Consider the following 22,384-nt stretch of genomic DNA (forward strand, 5'->3'; position numbering starts at 1 on the left):
CACATACCGGAAACACAGTCCCTTCGATCTGGAAGACCCGAATAACAGACAAATGATAGTCATGAGTTTCGTCAGTCAGTCTGCCCCAGATATACGTAAGAAGTTACAGAAAACCGAAGGATTCGAAGGAATGAGCATCAGGCAATTAAAAGGCCATGGCGGATAGAGTGTTGTGGAATAGAGACCAGAAGAAAAGAGAGAAGCAAGTAGACGAATGCGAGAGAAGTAGTCTTTTAGCGGCTGCCTTGGAGGACACCCGGGCAGGGAGTCGGGAAAGAGGACCCCCAAGGAGTGGGGAACCAGAGGACGACAGGGGAATAGACCACCTTTGGGAAGGACCAGTGCGCTTATTGCAAACAAGAAGGTCATTGGAAGCAGAATGCAAGGAAAGACGACAAAAATATGGAAGTGAGGAAGTTACCGCCAGACAAATCTGACCCCTTATCACACCTCGAACCCCCAGAAGAGGAGAAAGCCGAGGCAGAGGTCGAGGACGATTCAGAATGGGAGGAATGGCAAATGGCCATACAGACACGGGAGAATACACAGCATGAAGAGACCGGGAGGGGTGGAGTCCCCACCGACCCTCTGGTGGAAATCCGAGTGGGGACTCAGCAAATGAAGGCCCTGTTGGACTCAGGGGCCCAACGATCCGTCATCACCACAGCAATAGCCCCTCACTCCAAGGAAACCATGCCGATAGTGGGAGCCTTGGGAAATCCTCACAGCGCCATTATTGAAAGAACGCCAAATTCAGATAGGGGGAAAAGACGTATCCCATCAGTTTAAACATGTACCCAAATGCCCAGTTCCCCTGATCGGGAGAGACCTACTGTGTAAACTACAAGCCACCTTAAAATTCAACCCACCGACGAGGTGTAGGCCACCTTCGAGATCAAACAGTGATTGCTCATATGCCCCGTACAGGAAGAATGGAGACTTCATGCCCCCTTGAATCACTGGAACCGCTGATAGCCGGAACTCCCAGATGCTGTTTTTGCCCAGCAGAGGAGAGACCTCATGGCAGAAGTACCAGGAGTATGGGCGAATTGAACACCTGGATCCCCCCATCTGGATTGACCTGAAGCCAAATGCCCAGGTTGTAAACAGCCCCATACAATATACCCTAGCAGCCTGACACAGCATGCAGACACACCTGCAGAGGCTCCTCCGCCTCGGAATCCTGAGGGCCGACCAGATCCTCCTGGAACACTCCATTATTGCCGGTCAAGAACCAGGGACCACGGAATACCGGCCAGTCCAGGACCTAAGAAAGGTCAATAACCAAGTGATGGACATAGTTGTCCTAGTACCCAATCCTTACTCCATCCTGGCTCAGGTGCCGGCCCAAACTAAATGGTACAGCGTCATAGACTTGAAAGACGCCTTTTTCTCCATACCACTCGCCAGAGATTGCCAGGCGTTCTTTGCCTTCACGTGGGAGGATATGCAGACCGGAGCCAAACAACAACTGACATGGGCTCGTCTCCCACAAGGATTCAAGAACTCACCAACCCTGTTTGGGGAACAGCTAGCCAGAGGTCTGAAGATGTACCAGACCGGGGAACAGCTAGCCAGAGGTCTGAAGATGTACCAGACCGAATACGGACCAGTTACTCAGTATGTGGATGACCTGTACGCCAAACTGAAAGGACCCGAACCCGAAGCCTCCTGTTCCAGTCAAGACTCTGATTCCAGTCCGGGTCTCAGTCCCGGTTCAGCTCCTGTTCAGAGTTCCTGTTCCAGTCAAGACTTTGATGCCAGTCCGGGTCCCAGCCCCGGTTCAAGTCCTGATTCCAGTCCAGATCCCAATCCCGGGACCGCTCCTGATACCAGGCTGAGCGTCCACCTATAAGGGTTTCTTCAAGTTTCTGCCCTTAATGATGAGATGACGCTCCAAGAGTACCGTGATAGACTTTGTTCTGATCCAGCTTGGAAAAATACCCCCGAAGCTGTAGCTGAGAGATGGCGAGTTCAGCGGCTTTGGGGTCCAGAGAAACACAGTTTCTGCAATTGATCCTGCTATCACGCTCTGTGAGTATCGCTGCAGTCTTCTCTTGGAGCCTGCCCTGCGGACTACTCCTGAAGCCAATGCCGAAAGGAGACAGCTTAGAAGGTCGTTCCAGTCCAACCAGAAGAGCATCAGTTCCAGCCAAGCTGTTGCATCTATTCTGAGTTCCAGTTCCAACCCCGCTGCTGATGTCACTCTGAGTTGAGTTCCAGCCAAGATGAGGTTGAGTGCACTCCGAGTTACAGTGCCAGCCAGGATGCTGAGGCCGCGTGGGGTTCCAGGTCCAGTCAAGCTCCTGATCCCAGTCCAGTTACTGGTTCCAGTTATTGTCAAGCTTTTGATTCCCGTTTGGGTCCCAATCCCAGCCCAGCTTTGGATAATAGTCCTGTTCCTGCTACTAGGTTGATATGCCAGAAGGCCCAAGAAGTTGTGGATCCCCTCAGAAAAGGGTTCCGGTTGAATAGGACTCCTCTTGGTGCATCCAAGATTCTGATTCCGTCCAGCGGAGGTTCGAAAGAGCCTCCTGTTTACAGGACCCGCTCCTAGCCTCAAGCGCTGGACTTCCTTGTTGCTTCCAGTCCAGCGATCCATGTTTGGGTTCTGAAACCTATCAGGAGGTTTCACCACAGTTACCCCTGGACATCTGAACCCCCCGTGGAGACCGGAAGGGGGGTCTTGAAGGGGAAGTACTAACACATCTGTGGCCATGACCACCCTCCGACTTACCTTATTTCTGGGGGTCAGCTTCTAAGCTGGCTTCTGCCTATCCTTTCTGGAGTAGTTTTCCTTCTGTGTGCTGGCTGCTTCCAGCATGGCTCTAATTACTCCACTCTACTGCACCTGGGGTGCTGCCTGAGTTAGCTCTACCTTTGTCTCCAGCCTGGCTCTGTTTGCTCCTCTGTGCTGCACCTAGGTATTCTAAGTCTCTCTATGTTCTGTGTGCACTCTGCCTGCTCCTTGGTTTGTGCTCCTCTCACCCGCTGGTGGCCAGAGCCAGTGTCTGCCATAGTTTGTCTTGCTGTTCCTACCCATTCCAGTCCGGTCCGGTTCTTCCAGGCTGCCGGACTTGTCTCTTGTTTGTGCCTGGACAGCCCCCGTAGTTGCTTACTGATGGCTGCAGCTGCTCCTCAGGTGTTGAAGGGCTTTATCAATCACTTAGAGACTGCAGCCTTTGCCTTGGCATCATCTAAGGTCCCTGGTATGTTAGAGTGCTCTGTGCACTGCTACCTTGTCCAGTTCAGTGTGAGTTTCTAGCTTGTTACTAGTAGCTTGGGCATAACTTTTCTTGTTTGCTTGTGTACAGCTTTACTAGTTTTCTTGTGTTTAGCTTTCTGGTTTTCCCGTGTGTGTTTTCCTTTACTTCTGGAGCTTCAGCCCTAGTCCTGTCCGCTGCCAGTACTCCTTGATACTGGAGCTCCAGGCATAGTCTTGCTACTTGATCTGGCCATTGCCTGAATCTGACTACTCTCTGCCTGCTGCCTGACCCGACTACTGCAGAGCGGGTGGGATTGGACGAAGAACTTAGGGGACTGGTTTGCTGGGGTGGGGGGCCTTAAGGGGATGTTTGCTGTCCTAGCGGGCCTACTCCTACTATGCTTGATCCTGCCCTGCTGCGTACCTCTTTTGATGAGCACCCTAAAGGGGACAGTTAAAACTATCGCCGACTGAAGGCGACGGCTCAGATTATGTCTCTACAAATGTACTCCCCCGTCCCTGTATCCGACACTGAATAATTGGCTTTCCTTCTCTCCACAGGACGGATCGGCAAGGACGGTCACCGCCCCTGCTGCGGCAAGTCCGGCTACAAAGGGGGGGGGGCCTTACTAGGAACCCTCCGTCTCAAACCGGTGAAGCAACCAACGCCGGAGTAGGGGTTTAGGGCCACTTGGTCAGAACCGTCAAGTAACCATTTCTCTTCTGTTCAGGGGTTGGATAGATGATATTTCATCAGCTGTTCACTGGCTTTAACCGCACCGTTTGAGCAATGGAAAGGTCGAAGGTCTCATCAGCTCCGTGGTTAAACCTACGGATCAAGAATGTGATACTTTCCACTATGAAGATGATAAAGTATCAAAGGGGGGATTGTTGGGGGCAGCCTTACAGAGACTGGAGATTCAGAGTTTTGCTATAAACGACACTCTTGTGTTTTTGCTAAAGAAGCTGTAACCTGTAATAGTAGCTAAAGCTTGCAAAGAGGACAGGTTGCCTAGAGCAACCAGATAACAGTCACAGCTTGTGCTGAGTTTCGCTTCTGCCTTATGCTTATCAGTACATTCCCTTGGTCTGTATAATGAAAATGAACTGTGTGTTAAAGTTAAGTTTTGATTCCTGATTTCTGTGTAATGTTTTATGAACTCAATGCGCATGACTGCTGATAAAGCCTATAAATGTAAGTGGCAAAAGAGACAAGGCACGCAGTGTTACTGAGACAACTCAGCTGCGTCCCTGCTAGCAATAAAGTTCTCCTGATTTGGATCCGTTGCCTCAAGCCTCTTGTTTTACTTGCTAATCCTGTTACAAAATGGCTATTATAAAGCTATGTGAGGATCATATCTATATTTTAAAAAATGGTGCACAGCAGTCTAGCACCTATTTTTACATGATATATGAGCAGATGTTCCTGGTGGCACAAATGTGGGGAAATATTTTTTCACTCAGCAAATAGTTAAGTTTGGAACTAGTTACCAGAAGATGTGGTAACAGCAGTTAGTGTATCTGGATAAATCTGGACAAGTTCCTGGAGGAAAAGTCCATGGTTTGCTACTGAGATAGACATGGGGGAGGCCACTGCTTGCCCTGGGATTGGTAGCATGTTGCTGCTGTTTGGGTTTCTGCCAGGCACTTGTGACCTGGATTGGCCACTGCTGGAAGCAGTATACTGGGCTACGTGGACCATTCTTATGTTCTTTTGTGGCATAGTTTGGGCAGAGCAGGAGCACAGTTATAATTATTATTGTATAGCGCTACCAGACGCACACAGTGCTGAACACCTGACACAGAAAGTCCCTGCTCAATAGAGCTTACAATCTAAAAATACAGACAGCCAAGGCAATTAAGGGTGAGTGAAGTACTGGGAGAGAAGGAACAAGGGGAGGGGCAATTGAGTAGTGGCTAGGAGCCAAAGGCAGTGGTGAAAAGGTGGGTTTTCAGCATAGATTTGAAAACAGGTAGTGATGGAGCAAGACGTATAGGCTCAGGAAAAGGAATGAAGTCTGGAGTTAGCAGTGGAGGAGAAGGGGGATGACAAGAGAGATATGTCCAGTGAGCGGAGTTCATGGGGAGGAATGTAGGGAGAGATGAGAGTGGAGAGGTAATGGGGGACTGCAGAATGGATGCATTTAAAGGTCAGTAAGAGAAGTTTGAACTGTATGCGGAAGCGGACAGAGAGCCAGTGAAGTGACTTGAGGAGTGGGCTAGTGTGGGTATAACGATTTTGGCGGAAAATAAGTCGTGCTTCAGAATTTTGGACAGACTGGAGAGGAGAGAGATGGCTGAGTGGAAGTCCAGTAAGAAGCAAATTGCAATAATCCAAGCGAGAGGTGACAAGGGTTTGGATAAGGGTTCTGGTAGCGTATTCAGAAAGGAAGGGGCGAATTTTGCTAATGTTGTAGATAAAGAGACGACAGGTTTTGGCGATCTGTTGAATATGCGCAGAGAAGAAGAGAGAGGAATCAAAGATGACTCCAAGGTTACGAGCCGAGAAGACAGGGAGGATGTGAGAGCCATTAACAGAGATAGAGAATGGAGGAAGAGGGGAGGTGGGTTTAGGGGGAAAATGAGAAGTTCAGTTTTAGTCATGTTTAGCTTCAGATGGCGTTGAGACATCCAAGCAGCAATGTCAGACAAGCAGGATGAAATTTTGTCCTGGATTACGGTTGAGATTTCAGGGGTGGAGATGTAGATCTGAGAGTCATCTGCATAAAGATGGTATTGAAAGTCATGGGATGAAATCAGGGTACCAAGAGAAAGGAGGGTCCAAGGACAGAACCCTGGGGGACACCAACTGAAAGCGGGATGGAAGTTGAAGAGGAACCGCCAGAGTGAACACTGGAAAGTGCGAAGTGAGAAGGTAGGAGGAGAACCAGGAAAGAACAGAGCCCTGGAATCCAATCAAGGATAGCGTATCTAGGAGTATGGTGTGGTCAACAGTGTCGAAAGCAGCAGATAGGTCAAGAAGGATAAGGATAGAATAGAGACCTCTGGATTTAGCCAGCAGCAGGTCATTAGAGACTTTGGTAAGTGCAGTTTCAGTAGAGTGAAGAGGACGGAAACCAGATTGGAGTGGGTCAAGAATAGGTTGCGAAGAGAGAAAGTCAAGACAACGGCGGTGCACGACGTGTTCAAGTAATTTGGAGAGGAAAGGAAGAAGGGAGATGGGGCGATAGTTGGAGGGACAGGTAGGGTCAAGTGAGGGTTTTTTAAGGAGTGGAGTGACAACAGCATGTTTGAAGGCCGTAGGAACAGTTGCAGTGGAGAGTGAGAGATTAAGGATGTGACAGATGACAGGGATGATAGTGGGAAAGATAGTGTTAAGTAGATAAGTGGGGATGGGATCAGATGAACAGGTAGTACATTTGGAGGAGGAAAGAAGAAGGGCAGTTTCCTCAGTAGAAACTTCAGAGAAGGAGGAAAAAGAAGGAGAGGAAGGAGAGTAGGGGGTGTGGACTAAGGGACAGAGAGGTGGGGAAGGTTTGGATGAAAATTCAAGGTTAATCTTACGGATTTTATCATGGAAGTGCTCAGCTAGGGTCTGAGGAGAAAGAGAAGGGGGAATTGGGGATGGAGGCACTTTGAGAAGAGAGTTCAGTGTGGCGAAGAGAAGTCAAGGGTTGAGCCAAGGGAATTTGTCAATTGGGTGAAGTATCCTGTTTGGCTGTCACGTACTCAAAGCTGGAAACTGGGTTTGTGAGCCTTTGGGCCACTGCCGAGAGTCGCAGCCAGTGGCAGGCAAAAACCACCCCACACCAGAAGCAAGGCAGAGACAGACGTACCGCACAAATCCAGGAAGGTCTCTATGGCAGTTCAGCCAGCAAGCAGAAGACAGGTCTCAAGGCCAAACGGTTCATAAGGCAGGCGCGCAAGGCAAAGCAAGTCCAAGTCCAGGCAAAGATTCAATAGGCACGGCGGCAAACAAAGCAAAGTCCATGTCCAGCCAAAGATTCAATAGGCAGGCTGCAAACAAAGCAAAGTCCAGGTCCAGGCACAAAGGTTTCAAAAAGACAGGAAAACCCAGCAAAGGCAGAATAAGGTCCAGACAAAGTCTCTCAGGCAGATAGTGCACCAGCCACCCACATACCAGGGCCCTAAGACGCAATGCAACAGGCAAAGGCGGAGAGGTTCCAAAATGGTAATAAGCCCAGACAGGAAAGACTCAGATGCAAGCAATCACAAGGAAGCTATGGTGGCTGTGCAGGCTCAATCCAAGCAAGCAAACCTGGCAGTCTGGAAGATCCGGACCGGACCTCAGCTAAAATCTGGAACGGGTGATGGTCCATAGCAGCCACCTGTACTGGCCACCAGAGGGCGAGGAAAGCACAGGACGTAACATGGCGGTGAAAGGGCAGAACTGGAAGGAGTTAAAAGCATGAATTTGAATGAATGAAGTCGGCAAGGGTGCGGGATTTACGCCAAGAACGTTCAGCAGAGCGGGCACAGGAACAAAAGGTAGCGGATTTTAGAGGTCAGCCAAGGCTGGGGTTGGTACAACCTAGTAGGACGGGGCATGGGAGGGGCAAGAGTGTCCAGAGCAGAGGAGAGAATAGTATCATAGGAAGAAACGGCTTCACTGGACAGTCTTAGAGTGGTGAAGAGAAAGGTTAGAGACACAAGACGATAGAGTAAGGGGGTCAATAGCTTGACGATTCCTAGAGTGGGGGTTGAGATTGGGGGGACGGGAAGGAGGGCTGCTTAAGGTTGAAGGTTAATAGGTGATGGTCAGAAAGGGGGAGAGCTGAGGGAACAGAAGCTGAAGCAGTTAGAAGAGAAGATAAGGTCGAGGACAGAGACCATTTTGGTGGGTAGGTGCAGCTGAAGATTGACGGTTAAGGCAAGAAATTGGGAAGCATAAGAGTCAGAGGAATCATCAGCGTGGATGTTAAAAGTCACCAAGGATGATGGAGGGGGATGTAGGTTCAAGAAAGAAGGAAAGCCATGCATCAAAGTGAGAAAGGATGAAAGAGACTATCAGGGGGTCGATAAATGACTGCCAGTCGGTGAGGCAGAGGAGTGAAAAAGGCGGATGGAGGGATTCAAGGGACAAAAAGCAGTGAGATTGGGGTGGAAGAAGAGGTTGAAATTTGCAGGAGGGAGAGAGTAGCAATCCAACGCCACCGCCACGGCCAGCAGGGCGAGGGGTATGAGAAAAAAGGATAACCCACCATGGCAAAGAGCTGGCAACAGAAGTCGAGTCATCAGGGGTGAGCCAAGTTTCAGTTAAGGCAAGTAGACGGAGGGAAACGCGAAATGAGGAGGTCGTGAATGTAGGGAAGTTTATTGCAGATGGAGCGGGCATTCCATAGGGCGCAAGAGAAGGGCAAGGAGGTAAGGGGGAAGAAGTGGAATAGAGATGAGATTAGAGATGTCACGATGTAGCCTGCATAAGTAGGAAGAAGGCAGAAGAGGAGGACCAGAATGGGATTGATGTCACCAGCTGAGAGTAAAAGAAGGAGTAAAGAGAGCGGAGGAGAGTAGGAGAGGTGTGGCCACGAAGGCATCGAAGGCGAGAGGTACACAGATGGGGAAGAACACAATGGAGGGAAGAAAGAGATGAAGATTAAAAGCTAAGAAGGAGGAAGGGGGGTAAAAGAGAAGGCGAGGTCATGGTGGGGGCATGTCAAGATGGCGCCGAGAACAGACGCATTGTAAGTTTGCTCGTTCGGGAGTTTGATTTTCTCTATTAAAAATGCCACATTCGAAGTGAAAAGGAATGCTGCGGGTAGTACCCCCGGCCTACCGTGACTTCCATGCCGACTCAACCAGGACTGGAGCGCTTCTTTCCGTTCTTTCTCAAAACGGTAAGCGGGGCGGATTCCTTAGCGGTTGGACCCGGTGAAGCGGTTCCTCCACTGGAAAGTGAAACATCTTTGTTCCCCCCCCCCCCTCCAATCTCTACGATTCCTCCGTGTCCAGCGACGATAGCGAACCGAGAGGCAAACCAAACAGACTCCGGAAGTGTGTCTGATGGCGGACCCAGCGGGGTGCCCAGCTTGGTACAGACATCGCTGAGGCCTAAAGATCATATGGCATCCACGTCAGTGGGAAGAGAATCGGAGGCAAGTCTTGAAAAGATTTGGCTGAAATTACTTGAAATGGACAAGACCTTGCAACAATCTTCAGGAGAGGTAAAAGCTTTGAACTCTAGAATTCAAGAATTGAAAGACTCAGTTGAATCGGTTAAACAAGATTTATCCAGAGTCACGTGACGCTATGCACGAGAGCAGTCACTGAAAGATCTGCTCCGTGCTCCTTCTAACTCTCCCCACTGCCAAACCCGCAACTGAGAGGAAAAATTGCATCGAAGAAGTCAGCGAAGATACCTTACCGGCGCTACTACTAAAATTAGTGTCGGAAATTGGTGATGGCGGCAAAGACGCTGAGACGAGACAAAGAAAAAAGTAAGCTCGTAGAAGACAAGATGGTGGCTCCAGCAAGCCCACCGGGAACGACAGTCAGCTCAGCCTGGACAGCTGAAATTGTTGGAGAAGTTACAAATGCCTTGGAAGCAGTCTTAGACAAGAAATTGCAGGGACTTGATGCTAAGCTAGAGGGGCTTAAAACGAACATGACCCAATTAAGCCATTAAGCCAGGATGTGGCTACCTACCAACAACGCACCGGAGCTTTGGAGGAGCAGGTCAATACGGTGGAACAGCAATACTCAAAACTACTGAAAATCTTGAGGACGCAAGCGGAAAAAATTGAAGACCTTGAGAATCGCTCAAGGCGAAATAATCTTCGTTTTGTTGGTCTCCCCGAGGAACTTGGGGATAGCTGCGGGTCTTCCTGGAGACATGGCTCCTTAAAGAACTCCATCTGCCTGCAGACATGGGCCCTTTGATAATTGAACGGGCGCATAGGGTAGGTCAGGTGAGGCAAACTTCTACCAAGCCCAGAGTGGTTATAAGTAAATTGCTTAATTTCAACCATAAAGCTGTTGTTATGCAAAAGATGTGAGCTGGAGCGGATCTGCGTTATAATAACAATAAAGTTCTCTGCTTCCAGGACTATTCTATGGCAGTGGCTGCTCAAAGGAAGAGCTTTTCTCCTATTTGCTCCCAGCTGGTACACCATAAAATTAAGTTTGCACTTTTATATCCAGCTAAGCTGAAGATCTTCCACCAATTGTTAGGCCTATACCACGATAAGTGAGCCCCTGTGCCAAACAACGTCTGGCAGCCAGACAGTTCTGATCTTACCTGGAGAGACAGGACAGGAACTACCAAAGGAAAGCAGGACGGAACACAGGATGGCAAGCAAACAGCTGATCAAAGCCAAGGTCCAGGTCCAACCAAAGGTACAAAGCCGGAAATGGCAAAGTCCAGGTCCAAACAGAGGTTCAAGGCAGGCGGCAGACAAAAGCAAAGTCCAGGTCCAAACAGAGGTTCAAGGCAGGCGGCAGGCAAAAGCAAGTCCAGAGCCAAACAGAGGTTCAAGGCAGGCGGCAGGCAAAAGCAAAGTCCAGGTCCAAACAGAGGTTCAAGGCAGGCGGCAGGCAAAAGCAAAGTCCAGGGCCAAACAGAGGTTCAAACAGCCAGGCAGCAATCCAAAACACAAAACTCAGGATCCGCAAGCAGAAGCCGAAGCAAAGAGTCCTGCCAGCCTCTGCACTTAAATAGCCCCCTCCATCAGGAAGATATTCATCAGCTGTCCGGGAGGTGGAGCCGACAACCAACCCCAGAGCTCCGGATAGGCTGGTCACAGAGAGAGGCGGAGAACCGCCGTGACCAGCCAATCCGTAGCCCAGAAGGGGCTTCTCAATGCTCCCAGTCCCGCACCCGGAAGAGACTTCCCCGTCTTGTGAGCGCCGGCCATTTTGGCAGCGCCGGCACTCTCCGGCCGCCACAGCGCTAAAGCGGCGAACCGGCGCCGTCCAGGAGGCGGGCATAAACCTCCTCCGCACCCGCCGCTCACAGCCAGCGATACCCCGCTCTCTCCTGCTCGCGGAGCGAGGCCTCCCAGCGGGCAGGGCGGCGCAGGTAAGGGCCGTGACAGTACCCCCCCCCCGTAAGCCCCCCTCCTCCGTCTAGGTCCTGGTTTAGCAGGGTAGCGAGAGTGGAATTCGTGCAACAAATCAGGAGCAAGGATATTATCAACTGGCTCCCAGGAGTTATCTTCAGGTCCAAAGTTCTTCCACGAGATCAAGTAAAACAATCGACCCCGCTGAATCTTAGAGTCAAGAATCTCCTTTACCTCGAACTCCGGATCAGGGTCAGAGTCTGGAACCAGAATCCTCTTTGGAGCAGGATGCCAGCGGGAAGTTCTACAAGGTTTAAGCAGAGACACATGGAAAGCATTGTGAATGCGAAGATTATCAGGTAAGTGAAGACGATAGACCACCGTCCCCACTCTAGATCTCACAGCAAATGGCCCGATGAAGCGAGGAGCAAACTTAAGGGAGGGAAGACGAAGTTTGAGGTACTTGGTACTGAGCCATACCCTCTGTCCTGGCTGGAATACGGGCGCGGCACAACGACGCCGATCAGCAAACTGCTTGTACCGAGCGGCCGCCCTCCCCAACTGCAGACGAACCGTCCTCCAAGTTGCATGAATGGTGGTGAGAGTAGACTGGATCAGTGGAGAGGCCTCCGTCAAAGGAATCGGAGGCGGCAGACGAGGGTGACGGCCAAAAACAGTAAAGAAGGATGATGTCCGAGAAGCAGAATGGAAACTATTGTTGTAGGCAAATTCAGCCCAGGCCAGGAGATCAGTCCAATTATCTTGACGTGCATTAGTGAAGGCCCGAAGAAAAGCTTTAAGGGTCTGGTTAGTACGTTCTGCCATGCCGTTAGTCTGAGGATGGTAAGCTGAAGAGAAATGCGTGGTAACCCCAAAGGCTGAGCATAACGATCTCCAAAATTTAGAGGTGAATTGAGACCCTCTATCACTGATGATACGGTGCGGCAGTCCATGCAACCGAAAAATGTGCTGGATAAAATGGGACGCAAGAGCCTTTGCGGATGGCAGGGATCGCATGGGTACGAAGTGGGCCATACGGGAAAACCGATCCACCACCACCCAGATGATCGTGTTGCCCTTGGAACAAGGAAGATCCGTTATAAAGTCCATCGAGACCTCCTGCCACGGTAGGCGGGGTACAGGCAATGGTTGAAGAAGCCCCCACGGCTTGCCTGGCAAAGACTTGGTACGGGCACAAGTAGGACATGTAGAGACAAACTGCCGAATCTCCTGAGCCATGTGGGGCCACCAAAAATAACGGGAAATAAGATGATAGGTTTTACGAAACCCAAAATGTCCCGAAAAAGCAGCAGAATGACCCCACTGAAGGACCTTGCGACGAGACCGGGCAGGAACAGAAGTCTTGAGGCAGGCGGACGCCCCCACCGTAGGGGAAAGGCAAGCAGGATTGAGCATAGGATATAGCTCCTCAGGTTCCTCAGGTACATCAAAAGCTCGGGAGAGGGCATCCGCCTGTATAATCTTCTCCGCGGGACGAAACACCAAGTGAAAGGTAAAACGTGCAAAAAACAATGACCAACGGGCCTGCCGGGGATTCAAGCGTTTGGCATCTTGCAAATAAAGCAGGTTTTTGTGATCAGTAATGACTGTAATAGGGTGAGCAGCACCCTCCAGCAGGTATCGCCACTCCTGAAAGGCGAGCTTCAGAGCCAGCAGCTCTCTGTCCCCGATGGTATAATTACGTTCAGCGGGCGAAAACTTTTTAGAAAAAAAAAAAAACAAGGATGTCTCTTACCAGAAGAAGTAGTCTGGGACAGCACAGCCCCTACCCCTAAAGCAGAGGCATCGACCTCCACGATGAAAGGCTTCGTGACATCAGGACTACGGAGCACAGATGCAGACAAGAAAGCCGTCTTCAAGGCAGAAAAAGCCTGCAGGGCAGCAGGAGACCAATGCCGGACATCCGCCCCCTTCCGAGTAAGAGCTGTCAAAGGAGCCGTGAGGAGCGAATAATGGGGAATGAATTGTCTGTAGTAGTTCGCAAAGCCAAGGAAACGCTGCAAAGCCCGGAGACCTTGGGGAAGAGGCCAGTCCCGGATAGCCTGCAGTTTAGCAGGATCCATTTGTAATCCAACAGCAGAGATAATATGTCCCAAAAAAGGAATAGTGGATTGATGAAACGCACATTTTTCCAACTTGGCAAACAGTCGATGATCCCGAAGTCGTTGAAGTACTGTGCGCACATGCCTGGGATGATCTTGAGGAGAAGCAGAGAAGATCAGAATATCGTCCAAGTAAACAATGACTGAAGAATAAAGGAGGTCCCGGAAAATGAAGTTGATGAAATCTTGAAACACAGCCGGAGCATTACAAAGACCAAAAGGCATGACACGATACTCAAAATGGCCTTCGTGAGTATTAAACGCAGTCTTCCACTCGTCCCCCTGGCGGATACGAATCAAGTTGTAGGCCCCTCGGAGATCCAACTTAGTAAAAATAACTGCCCCCTGGAGGCGATCAAACAGCTCCGGGATAAGGGGAAGGGGATAACGGTTCTTGACCGTGATATTGTTAAGTCCTCGATAGTCAATGCAGGGCCGCAAGGACCCATCCTTTTTGGAGACAAAAAAGAACCCTGCCCCGGCAGGAGAAGAAGATGGTCGAATGAATCCTTTGCGAAGATTGTCCTGAATGTAGTCCCGCATGGCAGCAGATTCATCTCGGGACAAGGCATATAATCTTCCTCTAGGAGGCACCGTGTCGGGCAACAAATCAATGGGGCAATCAAAAGGGCGATGGGGTGGGAGGGAATCTGCCTCCCGGGCATCAAAAACATCGGAAAACTCATCATATTCCTTCGGAAGACAGGCCTCACAGGGGTGGAGGACTCCAGGTAGCGCTGGCACATTAATAGGAGGAGGGTGCACTGGTGTCAGACAGGTCTCAAAACAACGCATACTCCATTGGCTGATCTCTCCCGAAGGCCAGTCGATGCAAGGCGCGTGCAGCCGCAGCCAGGGCATGCCTAAAATTACAGGATGAATGGCTTGGGGTAAAATAAGAAACTGTATCTCCTCATGATGAAGAAGACCCACCTGCATCCGAAGCGGAAGAGTGAGATGAGTAATAGGCCGGGGCAGTGTAGAGCCATGAATGGACGTTACTTGAAGAGCTGGTTTACAGGGAATAACCGGCCTACCTAGGCCCTGAAGTAGACGAGCATCAATAAAGTTGCCTCCAGCTCCCGAATCCAGCAAGGCTAGGGTGTTTATTCTGTATTCTTGCCAGAGTAAGATAATTGGTACTGTCATTAAGTTATCCGGAAGGGTTCCTGATCGACCCAAAACCACCCCCTCCACAAGGCTAGGGTCTAAGCATTTCCCGGTTTGTTGGGACACCCTTTCACAAAGTGACCAGATTTCCCACAGTACATACATAGTTTATTCTCCCTCCGGTGGGCCCGTTCAACAGCTGACAGTCGGTACCTGCCGATCACCATAGGAACTTCCGGTCCCTCCGCCGTCGGGACCGCAGCTTCCTGAGGAGAGACAGTTCGTTGCCTTTGAGGAGAAAACCTGCGAGACGGACGAGAGACAACCTGTTCTCGTGCCTGTTCCTGGAAGCGGACATCAATCCGGGTACTTAGGGAGATTAAAGTGTCCAGAGTACTAGGGATTTCACGGCCGGCTAACTCGTCCTTAATGCGCCCACTCAAGCCTTGCCAGAAAATGGCCGTAAGAGCCTCTTGATTCCACTTAAGTTCCGCCGCCAGGGTGCGGAATCGGATAGCATAGGCTCCAACCGAACTGCTCCCTTGCTGAATCCGTAGTAGCTCTCCTGCAGCAGAAGAGGGGCGCCCTGGAACATCAAATACCATGCGGAACCGACGCAGGAATTCTCCTGGTTCAGAAAGGAGAGGATCCTGCTGCTCCCAGAGGGGTGAAGCCCATGCCAGGGCCGAACCGGAGAGTAATGAAATGATGTAGGTAATCTTTTGTTTGTCCGTAGGAAAAGAAGCAGGTTGCATGTCAAAGAGCATTTGACATTGGTTCAGGAATCCGCGGCAGGCGGAGGGTGTGCCGTCAAACCGGGGAGGTTCAGGCAGACGAAAGGCAGGCTGAGGTGGAGATGTCCTATTTGCTCCGGGAGCCGGTGCTCGCTGCGCTGACATCTGAGAACACACGTCTTGCAGTACTCCAGACAATCTGTTGAGCTGGGCCTGTTGTTGTTGAAGAGCTTGAGCCAAGTCGGTCAGATCAGGCTTGTCTGGCGAGCTCATGGCTTCGGCTTTCTGTTAGGCCTATACCACGATAAGTGAGCCCCTGTGCCAAACAACGTCTGGCAGCCAGACAGTTCTGATCTTACCTGGAGAGACAGGACAGGAACTACCAAAGGAAAGCAGGACGGAACACAGGATGGCAAGCAAACAGCTGATCAAAGCCAAGGTCCAGGTCCAACCAAAGGTACAAAGCCGGAAATGGCAAAGTCCAGGTCCAAACAGAGGTTCAAGGCAGGCGGCAGACAAAAGCAAAGTCCAGGTCCAAACAGAGGTTCAAGGCAGGCGGCAGGCAAAAGCAAGTCCAGAGCCAAACAGAGGTTCAAGGCAGGCGGCAGGCAAAAGCAAAAGTCCAGGTCCAAACAGAGGTTTAAGGCAGGCGGCAGACAAAAGCAAAGTCCAGGGCCAAGCAGAGGTTCAAGGCAGGCGGCAGGCAAAAGCAAAGTCCAGGTCCAAACAGAGGTTCAAGGCAGGCGGCAGGCAAAAGCAAAGTCCAGGGCCAAACAGAGGTTCAAACAGCCAGGCAGCAATCCAAAACACAGAACTCAGGATCCGCAAGCAGAAGCCGAAGCAAAGAGTCCTGCCAGCCTCTGCACTTAAATAGCCCCCTCCATCAGGAAGATATTCATCAGCTGTCCGGGAGGTGGAGCCGACAACCAACCCCAGAGCTCCGGATAGGCTGGTCACAGAGAGAGGCGGAGAACCGCCGTGACCAGCCAATCCGAGCCCAGAAGGGGCATTCTCAATGCTCCCAGGTCCCGCACCCGGAAGAGACTTCCCCGTCTTGTGAGCGCCGGCCATTTTGGCAGCGCCGGTGCTCTCCGGCCGCCACAGCGCTAAAGCGGCGAACCGGCGCCATCCAGGAGGCGGGCATAACTCTCCGCACCCGCCGCTCACAGCCAGCGATACCCCGCTCTCTCCTGCTCGCGGAGCGAGGCCTCCCAGCGGGCAGGGCGGCGCAGGTAAGGGCCGTGACACCAATCTACTACGCAAATATGCACCTCAGTGCCAGAAGCGCAACAATATGTAAAGCGTAGTCTAAACACTGGAGATGAATAAATCTTGGAATGATGCTATGGGTGGACATAGATCTGAGAACTTTGGTATGTTTTGTCTTGGGAGTAGAGGATGGTGTCTTATTTGCAGTTGGACATGTTTATTTGTGGAAGGGCTTGGGCGCAGGAACATGACCTCCAGGTGAGGATATTGGATCCTGGCTATGATCTTCATGATATCTGTTTTGAATACTGGAAGGAGACTTGGCAATGGAGAAATGGACGGGCTCTTTCGGGGCCCTTTAAAGAACTACCACATTTATCAGGACCTCCTATGCGGACCTACGATTAAGTGGAGGCGCAGATACGCGCTGAGGACTGTGTCTTGAACAGTTATGTCTCTAACGGGGTTACACTGAACTAATGACAAGCCAAGGCGTGTTGGAGAGGTGAGATCTGGACAGCGCATCAGTGGTGCACTCTCACTACCTGAATTTTGATATTCTTGTGTGAGTGGGAGTGGGAGCGGTGTGCACTGCTGTGTACTATTTAAGTAAAAGGCTTACTAAATACTTTATATCAATGTCTTGCTTGCCATAGAAGCTTAATGTTATACCAGTAACAGATCCAAGTTTTGCAAAACTTGATAGATGTTATGGTTATAGAAGCTTCTATAAATGTTAGCAGTTTAATAATGTTCATATATTCAAATAAGTTGTTAACGTCTGGGCAATGTTTTATTGAATTATTTCTAATACTGAATTGCTCAGTGGGGATGGTACAGCTTCAAGGTGACAACGACCTCCTAAGAGAGGAAAAGAGGAACCTGGATAAAAGGGAGGTTGGGTTCACTGGGGGGATGGGTAGCAAACATAGGCGCCCCATATAAGAGGCTTGGGGAGGCTAAGCCTCCCCAGCCCAACCGACTGTGAAGTTTTTCCCCTGCTGCCTCTACCCCGCGAGGTGCACGCTTCCCCGCTCCCCAGCCAGGTCGTTGATCATCTCTCCCGTCTTCCCTCACCTCCCCGATAGGCAGCCCTTGTTTCCTTCCGACCCGCCCCCGCCCTACCTTTAAATATTATATTTTTCTTGGAGTCGCGGGCAGCGCCGGCATTGAAGGCAGCAGCAGGCTCATCTCGGCTCCAGCTGCCTTCCCTCGCAAGTCGCATGATGGCTCCGCTCTCTTCTGACGTATTTCCTGTTTAGCGAGGGCGGAGCCATCATGCGACTTGCGAGGGAAGGCTGCTGGAACCGAGATGAGCCTGCTGCTGCCTTCAATGCTGGCGCTGCCCGTGACTCCAAGAAAAATATAATATTTAAAGGTAGGGCGGGGGGGGCTGGGACAGGAAGGAAACGAGGGCTGCCTATCGGGGAGCGAGGGCAGACGGGATGGGTGGATGGAGGGGAGGGGAGAGGAGAGGAGGTTTGCTGCACATGGTGGATGAAGGGGAGAGGAGAGGGCATGGGAGAGGAGGGTTGCTGGACATGGGTGGATGGAGGGGAGGGTTGCTGCACATGGTGAATGAAGGGGAGAGGAGAGGGTAGGGGAGAGGAGGGTTGCTGGACATGGGTGGGTGGATGGAGAGGGGAGAGGAGGGTTGCTGGACATGGGTGGATGGAGGGGAGGGGAGAGGAGGGTTGCTGGACATGGGTGGATGGAGGGGAGGGGAGAGGAGGGTTGCTGCACATGGTGGATGAAGGGGAGAGGAGGGTTGCTGGACATGGGTGGATGGAGGGGAGGGGAGAGGAGGGTTGCTGCACATGGTGGATGAAGGGGAGAGGAGAGGGCAGGGGAGAGGAGGGTTGCTTGACATGGGTGAGTGGATGGAGGGAAGGGGATAGGAGGGTTGCTGGACATGGGTGGATGGAGGGGAGGGGAGAGAAGGGTTGCTGCACATGGTGGATGAAGGGGAGAGGAGGGTTGCTGGACATGGGTGGATGGAGGGGAGGGGAGAGGGCAGGGGAGAGGAGGGTTGCTGGACATGGGTGGGTGGATGGAGGGAAGGGGAGAGGAGGGTTGCTGGACATGGGTGGATGGAGGGGAGAGGAGGGTTGCTGCACATGGTGGATGAAGGGGCGAGGAGAGGGCAGGGGAGAGGAGGGTTGCTGTACATGGGTGGGTGGATGGAGGGAAGGGGAGAGGAGGGTTGCTGGACATGGGTGGATGGAGGGGAGAGGAGGGTTGCTGCACATGGTGGATGAAGAGGAGAGGAGGGTTGCTGGACATGGGTGGATGGAGGGCAGGGGAGAGGAGGGTTGCTGGACATGGGTGGATGGAGGGCAGGGGAGAGGAGGGTTGCTGGACATGGGTGGGTGGATGGAGGGAAGGGGAGAGGAGGTTTGCTGGACATGGGTGGATGGAGGGGAGAGAAGGGTTGCTGCACATGGTGGATGAAGGGGAGAGGAGAGGGCAGAGGAGAGTTGCTGGACATGGGTGGATGGAGGGGAGGGCAGGGGGGAAAGGAGGGTTGCTGGACATGGAGGGGAGGGAAGAGTGAGGAAGGAGCTGAGATGAGGGAAAAGGAAGAGAGAAAAACTGCACATGGAGGAAGAAAATAGGCAGAAGCTGGATCCACTGGACAGTCAAGTCTGTGGAGGACCCAGCTTTTACTTACGGATGTAGGGCTAGAAATGAAGAAAAAAGGTGGAAAGTAAAGAAATAAATGGAAAGGAAGCCCTGGAAATGGAGTAAAGAGGACAGATAGCAGCAGAATCGGATACTGGGCCAGCACGATCAGAAAAACAAAGTCACCAGACAACAAAGGTAGAAAAGATCATTTTATTTTCATTATAGTGTTTGGAATATGTCCACTTTGAGAATTAGGTGTTCAACATTAAAAGTTTATAATTATTTACTTATTTATGGCATTTTATCCCACATTAAACATGAATTAGGGTGTTTTGTGGCTCTACACGTATCATGACATTATGATCCCTTGTTTCATATTATTGACAGTCTGCATTTTCCGTATGGGAGGTGTACTGGTGTATTAGGTTCTGCCCAGTGTAATATTTATGGTATAGTAAGGTTCTGAGTGTGTTTTTGCACAAAGGTGTACATAGTGTTTTGTAGTTGAGCGATTGTGGTTAGTATATGCTTTGAGCAACCACTTTATTCTTTGACATATGATACATAGCTAATATCTATTAATTGTGACTTTTATTTTTATTTATTTTTTCTGTGTGATCAGACAATTATGGATGTAAGCTCCACCCCTGGCCCCATCCCTCACACCGCCCCCTTTAGCCTCCCCAAACAGTTGGGCCACCGACCGTCTATGGTAGCAAATATCAGGGAGGTTAGAGGGGGTGTTATTACGTGACTAGTCCTATAGGGACTGGAAGCTGGAGGGGGGGGGGGGGGGAAGACTGGGTAGGAGGAGAGGGGGGGGAAAGGGAGGAGAGAGACATAGGGGGGAGGTAGTTATGGAAGGGAGGAGGATCTTAGATATGATTGATCTAGTGGGTAGGGATGGGGATAGAGGGGATGTACACGTTTACACTGATGGGGTTCCACTAAGCGGGCTTGACCGAAAGAGGAGGGGAGGCCATGGGCTGCGGTGGCTCCCCCTAGAGGATGGTAACTTGTGGTGGTGGATTGGAAGCCAACACCCTCCTTGAAATGGTTAAAATAGTAATGTGGAATGTGGGAGGTATAAATTCCCCGATGAAACGCTCCAAAATTCTGAAATACCTACAACGAATCCATGTGGATGTTGCCTTTTTGCAGGAGATACATCTCTCTGGAACTGAGCATGCCAAGCTTAAAAAATGGTGGGTGGGGGACTGTGTTTATTCCCCAGCAAAAGGGAAAAAAGGAGGAGTGGCCATTCTGATTCGGAGGGGAGTGTTAGGGCCAATTACTAATGTAGTCAAAGATATGGAAAGAAGATATGTTTTTTTGTAACACAGTTGTGGCTAGAGGGCCAGTAATGCTGGGTAGTATCTATGCACCCAATCAGATTGATCTCAAATTTTACAAGACACTCGTAAGACTTTTGACAAAAGAAAATTCAATCCCTCAGATTTGGGGAGGCGATTTTAATATGGTAATGGATCCGCATTTGGATAGATCTAAACCTGCTCCCACATCGTCTCACATCATCATGAGGACTTCCAAATATGTGTATCTCTATTGGACCTCCTGGATGTCTGGAGGGTATTACACCCCCAGGACAGAGATTACACGCATCTGTCAAGGGCTCACAACACACAGTCATGCATAGACTACTTATTAGTAACACGTTCCCTCATGGGAGAAATACGAGAGACACAGATAGGACCTTATGGCATATCTGATCACGCTGAGGTTTGGGTAACATGGAACCCAGGGGATGGGGGAGATTACTTTAGACAGTGGACATTCCCTAGCTACCTAGTTAATCATGTAGGGTTTTGTGAACATTTACATAAAATCTGGGCAGAATATAAGCGCTTTAATGAACACACGGCTTCTAATCCCATAATGTTTTGGGAAGCAGCTAAGGCCGTGCTACGTGGAGAAACTATCAGTTATGTCTGCCAGTTTAAAAGAGCGAGAGATAAAGAAATTTGAAGGTTAGAAAAACAAATTAAGACAATGCGGAAGCAATATGGAGAGAGTCCATGTCACTGGCTGCGATCGGATTTGCTGGCGGCTCAGGTAGCACTGAACTCTCTCATTCATGAGAGAGAAAAGAAATCCCAGGAATACTTTAAATTTCAATTATATAAATATGGCAATAAGGGAGGGAAAATGTTGGCTCGGTTGATTGCCCGGAGGCAGGCCTCCCACCTGGTGTTATCCGTAAGGAATCGCACAGGTAAATTATGTCATACTGACTCTGAAATTCGAGCGGTTTTCCAAAAGTTCTATCAGAAGTTGTACGCAGAAGAAGGGGAGGCAGGGCTGCCAGGGGATCTTTATTTAGAAGGAGTAAATCATCCGGAGCTGTCAGAATCAGAGCAAGGACAATTAAATGTTCCTATCATTGCAGACGAAGTTCAATGGGCTATAAATAACAGTCAAATGGGGAAGGCTCCAGGCCCAGATGGATTAAGAGTGGAATTTTATAAGATACTGGGTGAGGCTATAATACCACCACTGGTTGAAGTTTTTAATGGCTGGGTTGAGGATGGATTACTTCCAAATCAATTGAACATGGCCCAAATTATTTTGATCCCCAAGCCCAATAGGGACCCCACTCTGCCAGAGTCATATCGCCCAATATCATTGATAACCTGCAAAGTGAAACTTTTTGCTAAGATACTGGCGAATCGTATGAGCCGAGTTTTACCAAAGCTGGTGCAGGATAGACAAGTGGGTTTTGTTAAAGGAAGAACAATCTCAAAGAACATAAAACGAATTTTGACATCATTAGAAAAGATAGGGGCGGAGTCAACACCAACGAAGTTGATCAGCTTTGATGCAGAAAAGGCGTTTGACCGGGTGGATTGGGGATTTCTGTTTTTGACTTTAACAAAATATGGTTTTGAGGGCTGGTATTTAAGGGCAGTCAAGACATTGTATACTTCACCATATACACGAATTTTGGTAAATGGAAATTGCTCGGAGGAGTTTAGCATAGAGCGGGATACCAGGCAGGGTTGTCTGCTGTCACCATTACTATTTGCACTGTATCTAGATCCGCTGATCAGAGATATTTATGCTACATCTGATATACAGGGAGTAATGATAGGGGACAACACATTTAAACTGGTGGCTTTTGCTGATGACATACTGGTCGTGCTAACAGACCCGGTGGAATCGCTGCAAGCCTTACTGGAGGTGTTTAAGGAATTTGGCGACTATTCTGGATTTAAATTAAATTTGGAGAAATCTGAGGCTTTGGCCACTGATGTAACAATAGCAGCGGCTTGGCCGGGGCCTTTCCCATTGAAATGAGCGGGAGAATCGTTTCGCTACCTGGGAATAATGCTGACGCCGGTGGTGACTGACCTTTACTCTATTAATATTAGGCGTTTGCTT

General features: G+C 50.2%; 1 protein-coding gene and 1 long non-coding RNA gene across 2 annotated transcripts in view; one reads left to right on the forward strand and one right to left on the reverse strand.

Moving 5' to 3' along the window:
- LOC115474075 (polycystic kidney disease protein 1-like 1) overlaps nt 1-22,384 on the reverse strand; it is an 889,490-nt gene that overhangs the window by 326,074 nt on the left and 541,032 nt on the right. The gene's annotated exons all lie outside the window — the stretch shown is intronic.
- Nucleotides 1,561-19,828, forward strand: LOC115474096. The gene is made up of 4 exons (XR_003942810.1): nt 1,561-1,635; nt 3,266-3,268; nt 6,127-6,132; nt 19,817-19,828. It is a non-coding gene; the product is annotated as an uncharacterized LOC115474096 (long non-coding RNA).

The sequence above is a fragment of the Microcaecilia unicolor genome, chromosome 1 (genome assembly GCF_901765095.1).
Source record: "Microcaecilia unicolor chromosome 1, aMicUni1.1, whole genome shotgun sequence".
Taxonomy (NCBI): Eukaryota; Metazoa; Chordata; class Amphibia; order Gymnophiona; family Siphonopidae; genus Microcaecilia; species Microcaecilia unicolor.